The sequence below is a fragment of the Salmo trutta genome, chromosome 19, assembly GCF_901001165.1.
Source record: "Salmo trutta chromosome 19, fSalTru1.1, whole genome shotgun sequence".
NCBI classification, from domain to species: Eukaryota; Metazoa; Chordata; class Actinopteri; order Salmoniformes; family Salmonidae; genus Salmo; species Salmo trutta.
Window position 1 is genome coordinate 25,739,672 of NC_042975.1, and position 22,740 is coordinate 25,762,411.

Below are 22,740 nucleotides of genomic sequence, written 5' to 3' on the forward strand. Positions count from 1 at the left end.
CTTTGAACAAGATAACTGTTAAATAATACTTAAATCATGCTATTGTATAGCATAATATAAGTGAATTTGGTGAATAACAAATGTTGTATTCTTCATAAACGACTGTATTTTAGAAATCCTGTAACTGCCAACTATAATTTGATAGTGTAATATGAACTACTCAAGTAATTCCACTACCACCACACTACACTAAACAGGCCAACTTCAGACTGACTTAAATAAAGCTTCCTAAATACTATGGGATGGTATAAAAAAAGGATTCAGTTGCTTTAGGCTCCAAATAAGCTTCAGCCAATCTATCAAGTAAAATAAGAGAAAATTAGTATTTTTACTTGCAGATAAATCATTGATAGAGTAAATTACTTATTCTATCAAGTAAAAAACAATAAAAAAATGTAAGTAGTAATTTTACCTAGCAGATTAGTTAGTGTATCTCCGACTCAAGCTACGAAGGAGCTGGCTAATCTTCTTTCATGATGCCACTGGCTAAAATGCCCTTCAGGCAACCAGGTGGGCATACTCCATAGGGGTCCTTACAGGGTCCTAGCATTGCTTGGTGGCCACCAGGTTCCTCAGCATGTAGAAGGAGTTGCCATTAGGCTGCATGGAGACCAAACCCTGCTCCTCAGAGCGCACCTACAGGAAGCCTTTGTCGTCGAGGCCCACCACGTCGGCATGGGGGCCGTCCTCGCTCCACAGACACACCTGGGTCCCACTGAGACAGGGCAGAGGGCACATCAAGGTCAATGTAGTGTAAACACAACCCCATGTTTACATGTGGACATGTTACGTTACGTCTGGAGATTAGGAGATATTTATTGTTGTGACTGTGGCGAGATGTGGGATTAATTTCCTCTAGAATGACAATTAATATCATGATCAGCAGCTGCATATTTTACAGATAGCATGCAGAATACCGGTGCATTCTCGTTCTCTTTTAGCAGAATTGCTCTGTTACACAATGCCCTCAAATAAATATCAGGACCAATGAAAATGTTTACTTTATGTGAAGAATTCATGAAACCAAACCCACTGAGGTGGAGTGGAGTGTACCACAGATTACAGTAGGGGTGTTGCAGCTTGTTTACCTGTGCACCCATCTCTTGTAGTAGAGCGGCAGGACGGCCTCTTACCCCTCTCCTGGAAGGCAGAGATGAGCTGCTCCAGAGAGGTGAGGGTGCGACCTATGAGCTGTGCTGAGCACAGGGCCTCCATGCTGGTGCCACGCTCTCGGTTGTGCTGCATCACCAGGTTGTTGATACAGATGGTGGGGTTGCTGTTGCTCACATTGAAGCCACAGCCTGGAGAAGGAGATTGTTTAAAGACTTTTTATCCAAGCACTGGTATAAACATCCACATAATCTAGCCTTAAATCCACATTATGATTTAAGGCTAGACTAGGTAATCTATTACACTGCACTGGCATTAACATAAATATAACAGGATTCTGACCAATGAGGAGATGGAAGGTTGGTCCCATGACTGTTGATGTCACCAGCACTCTTCCAAGCTTCATCAGGTTACTGTAGTAAATGTCATTAGGCCACTTCACTCTGCGGTCAATGTCCTAGAAAGAGACCAAAACTGAATCTGAGATACACAAACATGTATGGCACTCAGAGGTACAATAGATTACTAGTATATACTGTACAGGTACATAAGTACAAGTATTATGATACAGTATCCATTTAAAAACAAAACTCACTTGTAAGACATGATGCTACACATACAAACGGCAGATCTAATACTACAAGCTAAAACAAAGATAGAAAAAAAATCTGAGTTTTACATGGGCCTGTCTGTAAAACCAATCTGTACTAGTGTCTCCATGGGTTCAAAATGCCATGCAGTATATCTGTCAACCTGAGCAGCTCTTCTGAGTCTGGCCGGCTTTGAAGGTTAGGTTCTGCCCCGTCTGCAGTACATCACCTAAAACGGCCACCATGTCTGTTTATATTTACCCATAACTCATGCCCCACGTCTACATTTCTACAATGGCTTTGACAGGCCTACAGTACCTCCAAAAATGGCATATTCAGCCAAGACCTCTAGTCTTGATTAAGATAAATATTTAGGCAAAGTTAGCATTGGCTGTTATTTTATCACGTCCGGTAATACATCCTGTGCCATGCGTTGGCCTGTTCTACATGTTGGCTGACTGGCCAGAGCCCATAAACAACTGGGCAGTGTGACACCAGAGTGTTTCTCATCAGACTCCCACACTGCAGTGCATATATTTTCTCACACACACACACAACACAAGCACCTGGAAGCAAAATAGGGCCCTTACACCATGTAAAATAAATGTTTAATGAGAAGGGGAGAAAGGAGGGTTCTAGCACAAAACCCTTTGATCAGTGAGTTGGACACACCATCCATTTGGAGAGGGAAGTGCATTGCGCTGAATAGAACAATAAGAAGAGGGACACCTGACTGGCTATGAACAGCTGTGTGAAACCTGGAGCCCTTTATTCAGGATAAGGAGTGCTCCCAATGGAAATGTATTAGTGTAGTAAGTAAGGTATTATAGTGATGACAGGCTGAAGCTCAGTGACATGGATTGAGATAGGGTGGGTCTATGGCTGTAGCTTGGAGATAGCATGGTGGTACCACGCAGCAGTATGCAGTGTTTGTACCTGGTAACCGGGCAGGGTGCGTACAACCTCCACCACGGCCAGCACAGCCAGGTGCTGCAGGAAGGGGATCCTCTGGCCCAGTCTGGAGCTCACAGCCACCTGCACACTGAACATAGCACATCCCAGAGGACTACGCTTTCCCCCCGCGGCCTGACACACACGGAAAATACAACAACAAAAACACAAAGAGGGAGAGAGAGGAGATGATGTAACAATTTAGGTTATTCATTGGGACGAGGTACAACAATTAACCAATGTAGGTGCATTGAGACAGAGAGAGATAGAGCTGTGGTGGAAACTGCCCTCTACCCTGGGTCTGTCGAGCAGCAACAGCCATTAACCCCATTTCCTCAGGCAGCTGGAGCATCGACCTGGGGAGGACAGGAGGGAAGGAAGAAGAATTGTCTGAAGAGGAAAGTGTTGCCTTCACATAAGTGATTATAGTGATCAAGTATTACTCATACAATTGCAACACTCTGTAAATGAAAAGCTCCAAGAGAAATGGTAGTTGAGTAGCTACATTAGTTCTGCATTCACTCATTGGTGTCGCTATGAGAAATCATTTCCCAAAGTATTAGGTAGTTGAGGGGGAAGGGCTGAGTCGAGTGGTCCTTCTATCACTCTCTCTCACATACACACGTACATGTACACCCCCCCCCATCCCATCAGTGCCCAGCCCTTAGCCCCTCTGGACTGGAGTTGAACCACTGACCTTCCTATCACCAGGTGCTCGAGTCAAACAATCCCCCCACCAAAGAAAACAAGTGTCCACTTGACCCCTGTGACACACACACATACACACACGACACACACAATAACGAGGTGTCAATCAAGGGATCTAATGCTAATTAATCACATAGTCAAAGTAGTCTGCTTCCCTATGTGTGATGTATGTCTACTTCAACAACTCACCAAAAACATAGGCCTACTTCATGTGTGATTACTAGTCAAACACAAATACACAAGCAACTGCCTTTCCATTGAGAGTAAAAAGAGGACTTTGTTTATCAATCATTTTAGAATGTTTCCTCCGTTCTCTCAAGTAGCTTGGCTGCAGGCACCTGGTAGTTAATGTTTCCTTTCTAGAAGGCCCTGGGCTACTAGTGTCGCGCCGCATGGCCACCCTGCATTAATCACACTCTGTTAAAGATAAACTACTCAGCCAGTAGAGGTGTTAACTCTGCACCTCTCCTTTCACCCCAAACCCACACCACGAATGCTAGACACACACATAGGTCCTGGACACAATCTTATCTTAAACATTTGGTCAGCAAGATGTCTTTGCCATGTAAGGATGGTGTGTGTGTATACACTGTGCAGTGTGTAGAAAATGCACATTAATGTAAGCACACCTAGCTTGAATGACTCTGGAGTCTTTCTGTACTAAACATTGTTATACAGTAAGTACACAAAGACTGACAAGACCCCATGGCCAATGTACTCCTTGAAAACCACAAACAAATCCACACTGCCAAAATAGACAGCGTTTGACAGTTGGATGCGACACACTGTCAATAACCGTGAAGTGAAATATTTGAACAAGCTGTCATCTCCAGAGAAAATGAATTGACCCAGAGGTCTTAGCCAAGAAGCCCTTCATCTACTGGCCCATTCTCAAAGACTGTGGAGCTGGCAGGGCAGATGAGAGAGAAGGGGAATGTGGGCTTTTCTGATGCAAAGAGGCCGTGACAGCAAATCAGATTAGAACAGTCCCGTGTTAATCCTCCCAAACTCTGTGGCCAAACAGCCTTCCATCTAAAGAGCCTTGTTTAGGGACAGTGTCTATCAAAGGGACGGTTGGGGCTACTGCCACCACTGATGACTCAATCTAGGACCTAACATACGGTATATCTGGCTGGATGTTACCAGGGCTCACTTTATTGTAGGGACTTGTTCATTGTGCTTGGATGTACAGCAATGTAGAATTATCACAATACATTTTTAAAAACACATTTTCAAAAGGTTAATCAAAACCAAATAAATCCAATCTCTCAGATGAAAAATGGTAGCCTGAGTGGGTTGGGGAGCTACTGAGCTGCAGACAAGAGATATATTTCTTGGAGTCATTTCATAATGTTATTGTTAGCTGCAAATCCCTTGATCTTTGCAAATGTGTCAGAGAGATGCATGGCGGAGACTGGTGGAAGCCAAAAAGAGAAATAAGAGAAAATAAAATGTACAAAAATAACCAGATTCTGATTTTGCAGATGTAAGAATGTGTCCTCTCAAACTGGTAGTAATTAAATTGGACGTGGTATAATGGCCCAACGGCCAAAAACCTGCCATCACGTGCTCTACGAGTAAAAACCAACAAAAACAAAAAACCTGGGCGGTTACTGTGTCAAAAAACTCAAGCCTTAGAAATCTCTAGACACAAGGAAAACATGTTTTATTCTGCTGTACTTTATTTGACAAAATAAGATGAATAAAATGGTGAAGGAATACAAATAAAAGAAGTAGCATGTAATTTAGGCTAATCAATGATGATGATGTTGAGTAATGCTTGGCCATGAACCTGTGATGAGAAAATAGTTTCATGGATGGTTTAGTTAAAAAAGGCATGAGATCCTGTATACTGGCATACACTGCTTTTAAAAATCTTCCCTCACACAGACACACACACACCTCCCAACCAGGCGAGGAGTGGCAGCCGGCTGCTCCCCGTGACAGTGTGTAGCTGCAGTTTGAGCTGTGTGTGTGTGTGTGAGCAGTGTGTGAGCCCTGTTAGCAGGAGCATGACCTTCCCATGGCTGAGGCCAGTTAGGAGGTGGCCAGGCTCGCAGCACCGTGCAGGGGCCCTAATTGAGCACTGGCGCAGTTTGGCAGGACCACCGGAGAACCCTGCGTGCCGCTCCGTGACGACGGCCGCCCCTTCGCCAATCAAGGCGTGAGGGGAGGCGAATGGGGGGCCAGGCTAGCTCTTTGGAGTCCATCAGCCCCAGGAATTAGCTTTTAATAAGAACATCAGTGCCTTAACAAGGCTAGGAAGACAGGCGCTGACCTTCTCACCAAGCTGCCAGAATAGCGTTGTCCACCAATAAGTGTCTGATACAGCTGGGGGTGTGGGCAGCATGTGGGTGTGCACGTGCGCTTCAATTTGTGTGTGTTAGAGGTGTGTGTGTGAGCGTATGTGATTTTACGTTGTTTACAGCCAAGCAGGAAGGTAATGGACTGAGATGCAGTGGACTGAGATGCAGTGGGAAGTGGGTGAAAAAAGAGGAGATGTACTACTGGTAATGTGAGAAGATGCCTCCAAGTGTAGTAAGTTTGAAGCACCTCATGAAAAAAACACTGGGATGAATACTCAATGCACTTTTTAAGTTAGTAAGTGTGACATAAAATGTACACTAAGGTTTAGCTCTAGCTGAAGTGTATTGCAATATCCATATGGAAGTCTACCTTCACAATTGGCAATATTCGCCCAAATCGTGGACCACGGATTCATATGCTTTGGTAATGGGTAAAATAAGTGCAAGTCAGTTGCTTGCTCCAGCGTCCTTATTAGTCCAATGTCTCAAAAGCAGCTTTTTAAAAAACAGTAGTAAGGTTACTGTGGTGAGTGATAGAATTTGGAACCGGAGTGAGAGAGTGCCAGAGAGAGAGACAGAAAGAAAGAAAGAAAGAAAGAAAGAAAGAAAGGGAGAGCCACTTGCAGTCTGTCTCTTCCAGCCCAGCAGTGAGTCCCAGACTGGTCCAGTTTCCACTATAGAGTCAGTCCACAGCCTAGCCACAGAGAGTGGAGAAAGAAAAGCTGCATTGTCCCAAAGCTGGGAACCAAAATGAGCTGTTTCTGGGAGGAGGGTATTCCCCCCCCCCCAAAATGTCTATTTTTCAGGGGCTTTGTCCCCTCTGAAATCAGTTCCCCCTTCTCTCCCTGGGCCAGCTTAGCATTGCAAACCAGCATCAAATTAATTTCTGCAACGCAAATATGAGATCAGCAACGGATCACACAAAACATCTCACTCCTAAACATGGTAATGCTCTTATATGCTCAATGGGAGGTTGTCAATAAAGGAGTTGGTGGGGGTATGGGTGTTTGTGCGTGTACATGTATATGAGTGCATAGAAGCAAGTGCATGTGAGTGTATGTGTGTGTGTGTGTGTGTGCTTGAGTGAAGAGCCAGCTCAGCCAGTCCAGGGCTGTAAAGCTTGGGGGGCTAATGCATTCCTCTAGAAAGTTCATCTCATTTTGAAAGCACATCCACGGAGCGTCGTTGCCGCTGGCTCAGAGAAAAGCCCAAACGCATTAGAAAAATTCTCAATAACGTCCACAAAGAGGGAGAGAAAAGGCCCACAATTAGCAATTAGACGGCTACAATGGCGGGCTTTCACCTGCAAGTGGAACAAATGGACAAGGAAACTCTCCTCTCCCTGAACAGAATAAGAGCAGAGGAGAGAAAATGAAGTGGGAGACAAAAGACAAGGAGTTAATTCACACTGTTTTAGATGAGAAACCTCATGGTCTATACTGAAGGGAAGCAACAAGTACTTCAGATCATTTGGATGGTGGTGTCTGTACCGCTCCAATAAGAAATATAAAAACTCCCCATGCCAGTATACTGCTCCAATAAGAAATATATGTAACAGTCTGGGCGTAGTGGGTGCGGAGTAGTGGGTGCAGGAGGCAGAAAAGTTCAATGCAGCGTTTTATTACGCACAAACGTATACGCCAAAATGCCGGGCACACAAAACACAAAATGCCCAAAGTACACTTATCCAACACACACAACACAGTGGAAGGAATAATTAAGCCCGCACACAGAGCAGGCGGGCCTACTGGCTTAAATAGCCCAACTAATAAGCCTAAACCAAAACAGGTGAAACTAATTAGACAAAACAAACAGAAAAGGAAAAAGGGATCAGTGGCAGCTAGTACGCCGTTGACCGCCGAGCGCCACCCGAACAGGGAGAGGAGCCACCCTCGGTAGGAGTCGTGACAATATAAAAACTCCCCATGCCAGTATACCGCTCCAATAAGAAATATAAAAACTCCCCATGCCAGTATACCGCTCCAATAAGAAATATAAAAACTCCCCATGCCAGTATACCGCTCCAATAAGAAATATAAAAACTCCCCATGCCAGTATACTGCTCCAATAAGAAATATAAAAACTCCCCATGCCAGTATACTGCTCCAATAAGAAATATAAAAACTCCCCATGCCAGTATACTGCTCCAATAAGAAATATAAAAACTCCCCATGCCAGTATACTGCTCCAATAAGAAATATAAAAACTCCCCATGCCAGTATACTGCTCCAATAAGAAATATAAAAACTCCCCATGCCAGTATACCGCTCCAATAAGAAATATAAAAACTCCCTATGCCAGTATACCGCTCCAATAAGAAATATAAAAACTCCCCATGCCAGTATACCGCTCCAATAAGAAATATAAAAACTCCCCATGCCAGTATACTGCTCCAATAAGAAATATAAAAACTCCCCATGCCAGTATACCGCTCCAATAAGAAATATAAAAACTCCCCATGCCAGTATACTGCTCCAATAAGAAATATAAAAACTCCCCATGCCAGTATACTGCTCCAATAAGAAATATAAAAACTCCCCATGCCAGTATACTGCTCCAATAAGAAATATAAAAACTCCCCATGCCAGTATACTGCTCCAATAAGAAATATAAAAACTCCCCATGCCAGTATACCGCTCCAATAAGAAATATAAAAACTCCCCATGCCAGTATACCGCTCCAATAAGAAATATAAAAACTCCCCATGCCAGTATACTGCTCTAATAAGAAATATAAAAACTCCCCATGCCAGTATACCGCTCCAATAAGAAATATAAAAACTCCCCATGCCAGTATACTGCTCCAATAAGAAATATAAAAACTCCCCATGCCAGTATACTGCTCCAATAAGAAATATAAAAACTCCCCATGCCAGTATACTGCTCTAATAAGAAATATAAAAACTCCCTATGCCAGTATACTGCTCCAATAAGAAATATAAAAACTCCCTATGTGTAACGCCCTGGCCATAGAGAGGGTTTTTTTTGTTCTTTATTTTGTTAGGCCAGGGTGTTACATTGGGTGGGCATTCTATGTTCCTTTTTCTATGTTTTTGTATTTCTTTGTTTTGGGCCGAGTAGGGTTCCTAATCAGAGGCAGCTGTCTATTGTTGTCTCTGATTAGGAATCATACTTAGGCAGCCTGTTTCATTTGGGGTTTTGTGGGTAGTTGTTTCTGTTGTGTGGTTTGCACCGACAGAACTGTTGGCGTTCGTTTGTGTCTTATGTTCAAGTGTTTTGTATTATTAAAATTCAATATGAACACTCGCCATGCTGCATCTTGGTCCCCTCTTCCAGACGATCGTTACACTATGCCAGTGTACTGATCCAATAAGAAATATAAAAACTCCTCATGCCAGTATACTGCTCCAATAAGAAATATAAAAACTCCTCATGCAAGTGTAAGTACAGTGCCTTCAGAAAAAAATCATACCCCTTAACTTATTCTACATTTGGTGTGTTACAGCCTGAATTCCCCAAAACAAAATTTCACCCATCTACGCACAATACCCCATAATAACATGTGAAAGCATGTTTTTAGACATTTTTGCAAATGTTTTTAAAATGAAATAAGTACATATTTTATTTACACAAGTATTCACACCCAATACATGTTAGTCAATATGGCAGCGATTACAGCTGTGAGTCTTTCTGGGTAAGTCTCTAAGAGCTTTCCTCACCTAGATTGTACAATATTTGCACATTATTCTTAAAAAATGTTTCAAGCTCTGTCAAGTTGGTTGTTGATCATTGCCACGCAGCCATTTTCAAGTGTTGGCATAGATTTTCAAGACGATTTATGTCAAAACTGTAACTAGGCCACTCAAGAACATTCAACATGCTTGGTAAGCAAATCCAGTGTATATTTGGCCTTGTGTTTAAGGTTACTGTCCTGCTGAAAGGTGAATTTGTCTCCCAGTGTCTGCTGGAAAGCTGACTGAACCAGGTTTTCCTCTAGGATTTTGCCTGTGCTTAGCTCTATTCCGTTTCTTTTTATCCCCCAAAAACTCAGATGATAAGCATACCCATAAGCATACCCAGTGTGCCAAATCGGAGGGCCTGTTGTCCGGACCTCTGGCAGTCTCTATGGGGGTGCCACAGGGTTTAATTCTCGGGCCGACTCTTTTCTCTGTATACAAAAATGATGTCGCTTTTGCTGCTTATGATTCTCTTAACCACCTATACACCATTCTGTATACTTCTGGCCCCTCTTTGGACACTGTGTTAACAAACCTCCAGACGAGCTTCAATGCCATACAACACTCCTTCCGTGGCCACCAACCGCTCTTAAATGCAAGTAAAACTAAATGCATGCTCTTCAACCGATCGCTTCCTGCACCCGCCCGCCCGTCTAGCATCACTACTATGGACGGTTCTGACTTAGAATATGTGGACAACTACAAATACCTAGGTGTCTGGTTAGACTGTAAACTCTCCTTCCAGACTCACATTAAGCATCTCCAATCCAAAATTAAATCCAACAAAGCATCCTTCACTCATGCTGTCAAACATACCCTTGTGAAACTGACTATCCTACCAGTCCTTGACTTCGGCGATGACATTTACAAAATAGCCTCCAACACTCTACTCAGCAAATTGGATGTAGTCTATCACAGTGCCATCCATTTTGTCACCAAAGCCCCATTTACCACCCACCACTGCTATCATGACACAAGGCGAGGCCCAGATGCAGACACAGGAGGCCAATAGGGTAAGGCAAGAGAATGGTCGTAGACAGGCAAAAGGGTCAAAACCAGTACAGAGTCCAAAAGGTACCGAAGAGCAGGCAGAATCAAGGTCAGGGCAGACAGGATGATCACGCAGGCGGGAAAGTAGTCCAGAGTCAGGCAGGGAGTATGGGAAAAACACGCTGGTTGACTTGACTAATATACAAGACTAACTGGCACAGAGAGACAGGAAATACAGGGATAAATACACTGGGGAAAATGGAGGGGGTGGAGACAATCACAGGAACAGGTGAAAAAGATCAGAGCATGACAACTGCGACCTGTATGCTCTCGTTGGCTGGCCCTCACTTCATATTCGTCGCCAAACCCACTGGTCCAGGTCATCTATAAGTCTTTGCTAGGTAAAGCCACGCCTTATCTCAGCTCACTGGTCACCATATCAGCACCCACTCATAGCACACACTCCAGCAGGTATATCTCACTGGTCATCCCCAAAGCTAACTCCTCCTTTGGTCGTCTTTCCTTCCAGTTCTCTGCTGCCAATGACTGGAATGAATTGCAAAATTCACTGAAACTGGAGTCTTATATCTCCCTCACTAACTTTAAGCATCAGCTGTCAGAGCAGCTTACCAATCATTGCACCTGTACATAGCCCATCTATAAATAGCCCACCCACCTACCTCAGCGCCATATTGTTATTTATTATTTTGCTCCTTTGCACCCCAGTATCTCTACTTGCACATTCATCTTCTGCACATCTATCACTCCAATGTTAACGCTAAATTGTAATTATTTTGCCACTATGGCCTATTTATTGCCTTACCTCCTAATCTTACTACATTTGCACACACTGTATATAGATTTTTCTATTGTGTTATTGACTGTACGTTTGTTTATCCCATGTGTAACTCTGTGTTGTTTGTGTCACACTGCTTTGCTTTATCTTGGCCAGGTCGCAGTTGTAAATGAAAACTTGTTCTCAACTGGCCTACCTGGTTAAATAAAGGTGAAATTAAAAATAAAATAAACATTTAATCATGATGAAGCCACCACCGTACGTCAAAATATTAAAAGTGATGTTGTTGTTGTGAAATTGTTAGATTACTTGTTAGATATTACTGCACGGTCGGAACTAGAAGCACAAGCATTTCGCTACACTCGCATTAACATCTGCTAACCATGTGTATGTGACCAATACATTTTTATTTTATTTGATTGGCAAACAGATTGCATGTTCTGGAATATTTTTATTCTGTACAGGCTTCCTTCTTTTCACTCTGTGAATTAGGTTAGTGTTGTGGAGTAACTACAATGTTGTTGATCCATCCTCAGTTTTATCTTATCACAGCCATGTAACTGTTTTAAAGTCACCATTGGCCTCATGGTGAAATCCCTGAGCGGTTTCCTTCCTTGCTGGCAACTGAGTTAGGAAGGACGCCTGTATCGTTGTAGTGACTGGGTGTATTGATACACCATCCAAAGTGTAATTTATAACTTGTCCATGCTCAAATGGATATTCAATGTCTGCCTTTTGTGTTTTTACCCATCTACCAATAGTTGCCCTTCTTTGTGAGCCATTAGAAAACCTCCCTGGTCTTTGTGGTTGAATCTGTGGTTGAAATGCACTGCTCGACTGAGGGACCTTACAGAAAATTGTATGAGTGGGGTACAGAGATGAGGTCGTCATAAAAAAATCATGTTGAACACTATTATTGCAGACAGAGTGAGTCCATGCAACTTATTATGTGACTTGTGTGCATACTTTCTGAAGGCACTGTAAGTAGCCTTACACAAGCCTATGCTTGTGCGAGCCGGAGCGGCTCATAGGAGCAGGAGCCCATCTCCTGTTTCTGTAGCGTGATGTACATGTACACCCTCTGGACAGGGCCTTACCCCCAATCTGTCTCCTTAATACTGAGTGCCAAGCAGAGAAGCATCGGGTCCCATTTTTACAGTCTTTGGTATGACTCGGCTGGGGATTGCATTCCGAAGCTTCCAATCGCATGGCGGACACTCCAACCCAGGGGTTCCCAAACTTTTTTGGCCCGCGACTCCATTTTTATACAAAGAAAATCACGACCCCACCATGTAAAAAAAGTGATGTAAACAAAGGCCAATGTCAACTTTTTTAATTTGGTCCATGACAGTCTATTACAAATCAGTCTGACAGTACTTTAGTCCTAATGAATAATGGTTTGAAGTGACTGAAATGCATCAGAAAGGCATTGGGAAGTTCAGAAGATCATCAGGCAAGAATTTTGTATAATCTTCTGTGTAATCTGCCCCCAGTCTGATTTAATGCCTGGTCTTGTCCACTCTGTTCTAATGAGTCCTTCGCAGCTTGTTGGCATTGCAGAGGGAAACAGAAGACACATACATGTTCTTGAGAGTCTTATCTTTCAGTGATGGGGTCATAATATCTTGTATCTTAAACCATTTAAAAGATAAAGCCTCATTTGTAGGAAGAAAACAGAAACCGCTCTGTTTATTACAACCACATCTAGCGGCTATCGGACGTTACCCCGGTTCTTTGAACCAACAGAAAAATATAGCTTCTCTCGCGACACCATTCCCCATTTTCAAATTAGGTGACCCCACATGGAGTCACGACACCTGGTTTGGGAAACGCTGCTCTAACCACAAGGCCATTGTACTGCTGCAATAAGAATGCAACGTCCCCGTGATCCAACAAACATGCGACTCGGACAAAAAACAGTATTGATAATATGAAATAAATTCTTGCATGTCTTAAGCAAGACGGTTTGCACGCCTCCCTCCAATATATCTGGGTTGCTGATGGTGGCCCAACGATATGGCCTGCTTCTCCCTGAGCCTGGGCCTGTATCACAAAACAGCTGTGTTGCTCTAGGTTGGTCTCCTCAAATCAGCAGCATGGCCCTGATTGGGAACAGCAGCAGCCACATGTGCAGGGACTCCCTCCTCAACCTGCACCGTGCACCCACACATACTCTTTCCTCGCCATCTCTCTACCTCTCTCTCTCCCCCTCCAACCCACTCTATACACTTTAACCTGTTGGATGCAAAACAACGCTGTGACCTTTAACCAGAGGGAACTGAAGTCTTAAGACCTCAGGCGAACAGTTACAGGTCCACTACTGTTAAACCTGGAAGAGCAATACCTTCAAGTAGGGAGAGGAAAGGCAAAAAGGATTAAGATAAAGAAAGAGGGAGAAATAGGGGTAAAGAGCAAGAGAGAGGGTGAGAGAGAAAGAGAGAGCAAGAGACAGGTAGAGTGAAAGAGAGACTGAGTGCAAACACTGTAGCAGTAGTAACCCCTACTACTCAATCACCAACTACATCCAGCAGGAGCATCCATTTCATCACCGCTGACCGGGCCCGGCCAGAACAAAGACATTACAAGCCCAGAACAAAGACATTACAAAGTAGCACGTCTGGGGATGAAAGAGGGGACCAACTCTCCCAGCAGAAGAGCAGGGTCCTTTTAAGTTTTAAGTCCGGCCAGGCTTTTGTGTGGCTGGGGGGGGCTGAGCCAAAGGGGTCACTTACCCAGGGCCAAGGGGTCAGAGGATAAATAGCCACCAGCCAAGTCATCTGTGGGACAAGTGGGGAGGAGTGGTAACTCACACCCCACTAGACTGACACATAGACAGGGTGTGTGTGTGTATCCCGGATTAGCGTAAAGGCCCAGTATGGAGGAGAACGGGGGGTTGGCAGGGGTGTACCCCATTTTGGCAAGGGCTCCCTGCAAGGTTTAAGCAGGAAAACAATGTGTTTTTTTAAAACAGCTAACTTCCTGCAATTTTAGACATTTTGTCATGGGGCAAAGCAGAATTTGCAGTTTAATAGCTAATCTCATGCTATTCTACACTTTTTGCCATGAGGCTGAGAGAAAATGTTGATGTTTTCCTGCAACTCTACACATTTAGCTGCGGGGGTTGCGGGGTTGTGTGGTACACCAGTGGGGGGTGGGGGGTTATACTTAACACATCACACACAGCAGACAGAAAGTGGATTTTAGCCCTCAGTAGACCTAGGGTTGAAGCTTTGCTCTCTTGGTTCTTCTCAAACACCAGATGAAGACTCACAAGGAATGGCTGTTGTGGTGTTGGAAAATAAAGAGCAACCCATTTTTGACCACACTGACATGGATGACTGCCTCCCTGTTACATAAATCATTACAGTAACTTTCAGACAATGTCAAAATTGTTTGATTTGACTGGATTTTCTTTTCCGATAATACTACTTTAATTCAAATATAACTCATCAGGCAGAGTGATATAAGTAGTTTATTGGAGGATATTTTACTGAAAGCCATTTCCCCCCCAAATAACTCTCCCATCCAATCCCCCAGATCAAATTATCTCAAATTAAGAGATTATTTCTGCTGTCGATGCTCATTTCCACAACTGGATTTGCCATGGTTAGTATAAGCAAGTTTGCATTGATCATCCGCCGGCAAAAAGTGATGGTCGATAGGAGAGGAAAAACTAATCTGGAAATGTGATTAATTGAGCTAATCCTGTTTCGTCAAAGAGCGGAGCAAATTATCATTTTCAAATAGCACCCTTGGAGGGGTTCAATGGGAGGCGTCGTCCATTACTGAGGGCAGACATGGGCGGGATGCCCTCTTTTCCCTGACTTTGCTGGACCAGGCTAGACTGAACCTTTAATGGCCCTAATAGAGCTTCAGTCGGAAACCCCACTATTTAGAACATATGGAGGAACGCTACTTGATGTCTCTCTTTAGAGTTAGTGCTTTTCTGTGATGTCTTTGTTTTAGGACCTACAGTGCCTTCAGAAAGTATTCATACCCCTTGACTTATTCCACATTTTGTTGCGTTACAGCCTGAATTCAAAATTGATTAAATAGGTTTTTTTCCTCACCCATCTACACACCATACCCCATAATGACAAAGTGAAAACATGTTTATATATATTTTTTCAAATGTATTGAAAATTAAATACAGAAAAATCGTATTTATATACGTATTCACACCCCTGAGTACTTTGTAGAAGCACCTTTGGCAGCGATAACAGCTGTGAGACTTTCTGGGTAAGTCTCTAAGAGCTTTCCACACCTGGATTGTGCAACATTTGCCCATTATTTAAGTTAAAACTGTAACTCAGCCACTCAAGAACATTGACTTTCTTCTTTGTAAGCAACTCCAGTGTATATTTGGCCTTGTGTTTTAGGTTATTTACCTGCGGAAAGGTGAATTCAACTCACAATGTCTGGTGGAAAGCAGACTGAACCAGGGTTTCCTCTAGGATTTTGCCTGTACTAAGCTCCATTACATTTATTTTTTATCCTGAAAAACTCCCCAGTCCTTAATGATTACAAGCATACCCATAACATGATGCAGCCACCACTATGCTTGAAAATATGGAGAGTGGTACTCAGTAATGTGTTATATTGGACTTGCCCCAAACATAACGGTTTGTATTCAGGGCATAAAGTTAACTGCTTTGCCATATTTTTTGCAGTATTACTTTAGTGCCTTGTTGCAAACAGGATGCATGTTAAGGGAATATTCCTTCTTTTCACTCTGTCAATTAGGTTAGTATTGTGGAGTGAATACAATGTTGTTGACCCATCCCTATCAAAGCCATTAAACTATGTAACTGTTTTAAAGTCACCATTGGCCTCATGGTGAAATCCCTGAGCAGTTTCCTTCCTCTCCAGCAACTGAGTTAGGAAGGACGTCTGTATCTTTGTAGAGACTGGTACACCATCCAAAGTGTAATTAATAACTTCACCTTGCTCAAAGGGATATTGAATGTCTGCTTTTTTATTTTTACCCATCTACCAAAAGGTCTGGTATTTGTGGTTGACTAAGGGACCATACAGATAATTGTATGTGTGGGGTGCAGAGATGAGGTTGTCATTCAAAAATCATGTTAAACACTATTATTGCACACAGAGTGAGTCCATGCAACGTATTATATGACTTGTTAAGCACATTTTTACTCCTGAACTTATTTATGCTTCCAATAACAAAGAGGTTGAATACTTATTGGCTCAAGACATGTTAGCTTTTCATTTTTTATTAATTTGTAAACATTTCTAAAAACATAATTCCACTTTGACGTTATGGGGTATTGTGTGTAGGCCACTAAAGAAAATTGGAATCCATTTGAAATTTAGGCTGTAACAACAAAATATGGAACATGTCAAGGCATTGTGAAAACTTTTTCAAGGCACTGTATGTCTCGGAGAGGATGTTTGTCTTTCCTTTGAGCTTGTGTTTTCATGACATAGGTAGAACCTTTATCACATAAAGTGTTGAGCCCATATTTTTCTGCTCCCTGATGATGATACCTATTTCATTTCTGACAACAAAATATGTTCATAATGTTAACTCCTCCGTGTCTTGTTCATGTGTTCCGGAGGGTGTTTTTCCCACTTGTGCAAGTGTGTGTGTGTGTGTGTCTCTCTCTCTCTCCTTCTCCACTTGAACTCTTATCTGAAGCCTGTGCTCTGCAATGCCCTCTCCTCTAGCCTAACCTGCAGATTCCATCTCCTTAGAATGCCGACTCATTAGAGATGTAAACTTTAACGCCAGCCTGCCGTGCCAGATGTTCACCAGAATATGAAATGAGGACTTTAGGCATCTGCTTACAATTTTAGATAATTGCAGGTAGAGCATGCAAGGTCAATTGGACCAATTTTATTTTTATGTACAAACCTGCTGCTGCAGTTATGGGGCGTCAATTTTCTCTCTCTTTCTCTCTCACTCTCGCTCTCTCGTTTTTCACTGCACAAGGTTCGTATTTTTCACAGGAAACAGGACCTTAATTCCATACAGTGTCGGTTTGGATTTTGGATTCCCTGTCAAAACAAACAGTGATTGCCGGGGCTTTGGCCCAACAACTGGGCCGCTTTAACCAGAAGAGCCCCTTGTTCGCCGTGTTTGTCTTATTCCCACTTCCAGAGGAGGAAGGTGTTTTGCTCCCATTAGCTAAACAGGGTCCTGTTTATGTCCCTGCAACTCAAACCAAATACATGGTGGGTTTTCACTGCTAAATTACACTGCTGGTGGACATCTTTCAAGTCTTTCTTTTTAGAAAGTATCTCAAATTCAGAAAGTCAAGCATATGCTGTTGCTGGTAATGAAGGATCAAATATTTTTTCTCGCTCAAACAAAACTAACTGAGAAGTATGATAAATGATAAACCACATTATACAAGACTGAGAACATTTTCAGAGGAAATATTCTGTTTGTATTTTACATCCATCACTTGTTCCTCTCACCAGGGCCAAACTTTGTTTAGTTAGAAAAAGAGAAGAAGTTAGAGGAGAGGAAAAGTGGGCCCTTGGGTTTTCTGTACGGGCCTGCTGCCTGGCCTGGGATAGAGAGAGAAATGGAAGGAGAGACCGCCGGACAAAAGTAAGTGTGGCGCTCCAGGGGCTAGGATCTGGTTCACCAGAGCAGGAAAAGCATCATTATGTCTCTCTGGGCCCAGTGGAGTAGTGTTCAGGAACACCATTGGGTCTTATTCCCACCTTGTTCACAAATAAACACTTCCACGCCGTTAACAACCAGCCTGGCAGCCAATTGGCCTTAACAAAACAGGCTCTTTAAACGGCTATCAGATGCAGAATGCGCCTCCCCAGCGCACCTCGAGGGAGATGTCTGTCTGGGTGAGGGGTTGCTACCAATCTGTTTTGATGCCACACACCACCATCGAGAAATTATTCTGACTATCAAACAATACTAACTAGTTGTCACAGTCTGCTTGAATGTGGCCAAAATACCACACATCATACAATGCAATAATAAAGATGACTAAAATGCGACAAGAAGCAAAGATATGTGCAAGATATCAGCATCCTTATAAAATGTTTCAAAGGCTTTTGGTCTGATGTCTAAAATCATGAGATAAAATAAGTGTGAGTGGGCAGCAGCCAGGGTTAGTGAGTGTGTAACGGAGGGGTTAGTGAGTGTGTAGCGGTGGGGTTAGTGAGTGTGAAGTGATGGAGTTAGTGAGTGTGTAGAGGTGGGGTTAGTGAGGGTGTAACGGAGGGGTTAGTTGGTGTGTAGCGGTAGGGTTAGTGAGTGTGAAGTGATGGAGTTAGTGAGTGTGTAGCGGAGAGGTTAGTGAGGGTGTAGCGGTGGGGTTAGTGAGCGGGTAGAGGTGGGGTTAGTGAGTGTATAGCAGTGGGGTTAGTGAGTGTGTAGAGGTGGGGTTAGTGAGTGTGAAGTGATGGAGTTAGTGAGTGTGTAGCGGAGGGGTTAGTGAGTGTGTAGTGGAGGGGTAATTGAGTGTGTAGCGGTGGGGTTAGTGAGTGTATAACGGTGGGGTTAGTGAGTGTATAACGGTGGGGTTAGTGAGTGTATAGCGATGGGGTTAGTGAGTGTGTAGAGGTGGGGTTAGTGAGTGTGTAGCGGAGGGGTTAGTGAGTGTGTAGCGGTGGGGTTAGTGAGTGTATAACGGTGGGGTTAGTGAGTGTATAACGGTGGGGTTAGTGAGTGTATAGCGATGGGGTTAGTGAGTGTGTAGAGGTGGGGTTAGTGAGTGTGTAGCGGAGGGGTTAGTGAGTGTGTAGAGGTGGGGTTAGTGAGTGTATAGCGACGGGGTTAGTGAGTGTGTAGAGGTGGGGTTAGTGAGCGTGTAGAGGTGGGGTTAGTGAGTGTATAGCGATGGGGTTAGTGAGTGTGTAGAGGTGGGGTTAGTGAGTGTGTAGCGGAGGGGCTAGTGAATGTGTAGCGGTGGGGTTAGTGAGTGTGTAGCGGAGGGGTTAGTGAGTGTATAACGGTGGGGTTAGTGAGCGGGTAGAGGTGGGGTTAGTGAGTGTATAGCGATGGGGTTAGTGAGTGTGTAGAGGTGGGGTTAGTGAGTGTGTAGCGGAGGGGTTAGTGAATGTGTAGCGGTGGGGTTAGTGAGTGTGTAGCGGAGGGGTTAGTGAGTGTATAACAGTGGGGTTAGTGAGTGTATAGTGGAGGGGTTAGTGAGTGTGTAGCGATGGGGTTAGTGAGTGTATAGTGGAGGGGTTTGTTAGTGTGTAGTGGAGAGGTTAGTGAGTGTGTTGCGGTGGGGTTAGTGAGTGTATAGCGGAAGATTTAGTGAGTGTGTAGCGATGGGGTTCCCACGGGGGACTAGTACGGAAAAAAAATGTATGAAATGTGTGCATTCACTACTGTAAGTCGCTCTGGATAAGAGCGTCTGCTAAATGACTAAAAATGTAAAAAAAATAATAATAATGTAGTGAGTGTGTAGTGGAGGGGTTAGTTAGTGTGTAGTGGAGGGGTTAGTGAGTGTGTAGAGGTGGGGTTAGTGAGTGTGTAGCAGTGGGGTTAGTGAGTGTGTATAGGTGGGGTTAGTGAGTGTGTATAGGTGGGGTTAGTGAGTGTGTATAGGTGGGGTTAGTGAGTGTGTAGCGGAGGGGTTAGTGAGTGTGTAGAGGTGGGGTTAGTGAGTGTGTAGCGGAGGGATTAGTGAGTGTGTAGCGGTGGGGTTAGTGAGTGTGTGGCAGAGGGGTTAGTGAGTGTGTAGTGGTGGGGTTAGTGAGCGTGTAGAGGTGGGGTTAGTGAGTGTGTAGAGGTGGGGTTAGTGAGTGTGTTGCGGTGGGGTTAGTGAGTGTATAGCGGTGGGGTTAGTGAGTGTGTAGCAGTGGGGATAGTGAGTGTGTAGCAGAGGGATTAGTGAGTGTGTAGCGGTGGGGAGAGTGAGTGTATAGCGGTGGGGTTAGTGAGTGTGTAGTGGAGGGATTAATGAGTGTGTAGCGGTGGGGTTAGTGAGTGTGTAGCGGAGGGATTAATGAGTGTGTAGCGGAGGGGTTAGTGAGTGTGTAGAGGTGGGGTTAGTGAGTGTATAACGGTGGAGTTAGTGAGTGTGTAGCGACGGGGTTAGTGAGTGTGTAGCGGTGTGGTTAGTGAGTGTGTGGAGGTGGGGTTAGTGAGAGTGTAGCAGAGGGTTAGTGAGTGTGTAGCGGTGGGGTTAGTGAGTGTGTAGCGGAGGGGTTGGTGAGTGTGTAGAAGTGGGGTTAGTGAGTGTGTAGCGGAGGGGTTAGTGAGTGTATAGCGGTGGGGTTAATTAGTGTGTAGTGGAGGGGTTAGTTAGTGTGTAGTAGAGGGTTTAGTGAGTGTGTAGAGGTGGAGTAAGTGAGTGTATAGCGGTGGGGTTAGTGAGTGTGTAGAGATGGGATTAATGAGTGTGTAGTGGAGGGGTTATTGAGTGTGTAGTAGAGGGGTTATTGAGTGTGTAGAGGTGGGGTTAGTGAGTGTATAGCGGTGGGGTTAGTGAGTGTGTAGTGGTGGGGTTAGTGAGTGTGTAGAGGTGGGGTTAGTGAGTTTATAGTGGAGGGGTTAGTGAGTGTGTAGTGGAGGGGTTAGTGAGTGTGTAGCGGTGGGGTTAGTGAGTGTGTAGTGGTGGGATTAGTGAGTGTGTTGCAGTGGGGTTAGTGAGTGTGTTGCGGTGGGGTTAGTGAGTGTGTTGCGGTGGGGTTCCCACGGGGGACCAATACGGGAAAAAAAATGTATGAAATGTATGCATTCACTACTGTAAGTCGCTCTGGATAAGAGTGTCTGCTAAATGACTAAAAATTTAAAAAATTTAAAAAAAAGTGTAGTGAGTGTGTAGTGGAGGGGTTAGTTAGTGTGTAGTGGAGGGGTTATTGAGTGTGTAGCGGTGGGGTTAGTGAGTGTATAGCGGTGGGGTTAGTGAGTGTGTAGCAGTGGGGTTAGTGAGTGTGTAGCGGAGGGATTAGTGAGTGTGTAGCGGTGGGGTTAGTGAGTGTGTTGCGGTGGGGTTAGTGAGTGTATAGCGGTGGGGTTAGTGAGTGTATAGTGGAGGGGTTTGTTAGTGTGTAGTGGAGGGGTTAGTGAGTGTGTAGAGGTGGGGTTAGTGAGCGTGTAGAGGAGCGGTTAGTGAGTGTGTTGCGGTGGGGTTAGTGAGTGTGTAGCAGTGGGGTTAGTGAGTGTGTAGAGGTGGGGTTAGTGAGTGTGTAGAGGTGGGGTTAGTGAGTGTATAACGGTGGAGTTAGTGAGTGTGTAGCGACGGGGTTAGTGAGTGTGTAGAAGTAGGGTTAGTGAGTGTGCAGCGGCGGGGTTAGTGAGTGTGTTGCGGTGGGGTTAGTGAGTGTATAGCGGTGGGGTTAGTGAGTGTATAGTGGAGGGGTTTGTTAGTGTGTAGTGGAGGGGTTAGTGAGTGTGTAGAGGTGGGGTTAGTGAGCGTGTAGAGGAGCGGTTAGTGAGAGTGTAGCGGAGGGTTAGTGAGTGTGTTGCGGTGGGATTAGTGAGTGTGTAGTGGAGGGGTTAGTGAGTGTATAGCGGAGGGGTTAGTGAGTGTATAGCGGTGGGGTTAGTGAGTGTTTAGCGACGGGGTTAGTGAGTGTGTAGCGGTGGGGTTAGTGAGTGTGTAGAGGTGGGGTTAGTGAGTGTGTAGAGGTGGGGTTAGTGAGTGTGTAGCGGAGGGGTTGGTGAGTGTGTAGAAGTGGGGTTAGTAAGTGTGTAGCGGAGGGGTTAGTGAGTGTGTAGCGGAGGGGTTAGTGAGTGTATAGCGGTGGTATAATTAGTGTGTAGTGGAGGGGTTAGTTAGTGTGTAGTAGAGGGTTTAGTGAGTGTGTAGAGGTGGAGTAAGTGAGTGTATAGCGGTGGAGTTAGTGAGTGTGTAGAGATGGGATTAATGAGTTTGTAGTGGTGGGGTTAGTGAGTGTGTAGTGGAGGGGTTTGTTAGTGTGTAGTGGAGGGGTTAGTGAGTGTATAGCGGTGGGGTTAGTGAGTGTGTAGTGGTGGGGTTAGTGAGTGTGTTGCAGTGGGGTTAGTGAGTGTGTTGCGGTGGGGTTCCCACGGGGGACCAGTACGGAAAAATTTTTTATGAAATGTATGCATTCACTACTGTAAGTCGCTCTGGATAAGAGCGTCTGCTAAATGACTAAAAATGTAAAAAATGTTTAAAAAAATGCAGTGAGTGTGTAGTGGAGGGGTTAGTTAGTGTGTAGTGGAGGGGTTAGTGAGTGTGTAGCGGTGGGGTTAGTGAGTGTATAGCGGTGGGGTTAGTTAGTGTGTAGCGGAGGGATTAGTGAGTGTGTAGCGGTGGGGTTAGTGAGTGTGTTGCGGTGGGGTTAGTGAGTGTATAGGTGGGGTTAGTGAGTGTGTAGCGGAGGGATTAGTGAGTGTGTAGCGGAGGGGTTAGTGAGTGTGTATAGGTGGGGTTAGTGAGTGTGTAGCGGTGGGTTTAGTGAGGGTGTAGAGGAGGGATTGGTGAGTGTGTAGAGGTGGGGTTAGTGAGTGTGTAGTGGAGGGGTTTGTTAGTGTGTAGTAGAGGGGTTAGTGAGTGTATAGCGGTGGGGTTAGTAAGTGTGTAGTGGAGGGGTTTGTTAGTGTGTAGCGGTGGGGTTAGTGAGTGTGTTGCGGTGGGGTTAGTGAGTGTATAGTGGAGGGGTTAGTGAGTGTATAGCGGTGGG

General features: G+C 44.5%; 1 pseudogene; it reads right to left on the minus strand.

The window, feature by feature from the left end:
• Positions 1-466: 466 nt before the first annotated feature.
• LOC115155088 (biotin--protein ligase-like) overlaps positions 467-22,740 on the minus strand; it is a 36,070-nt pseudogene continuing 13,796 nt past the window's right edge.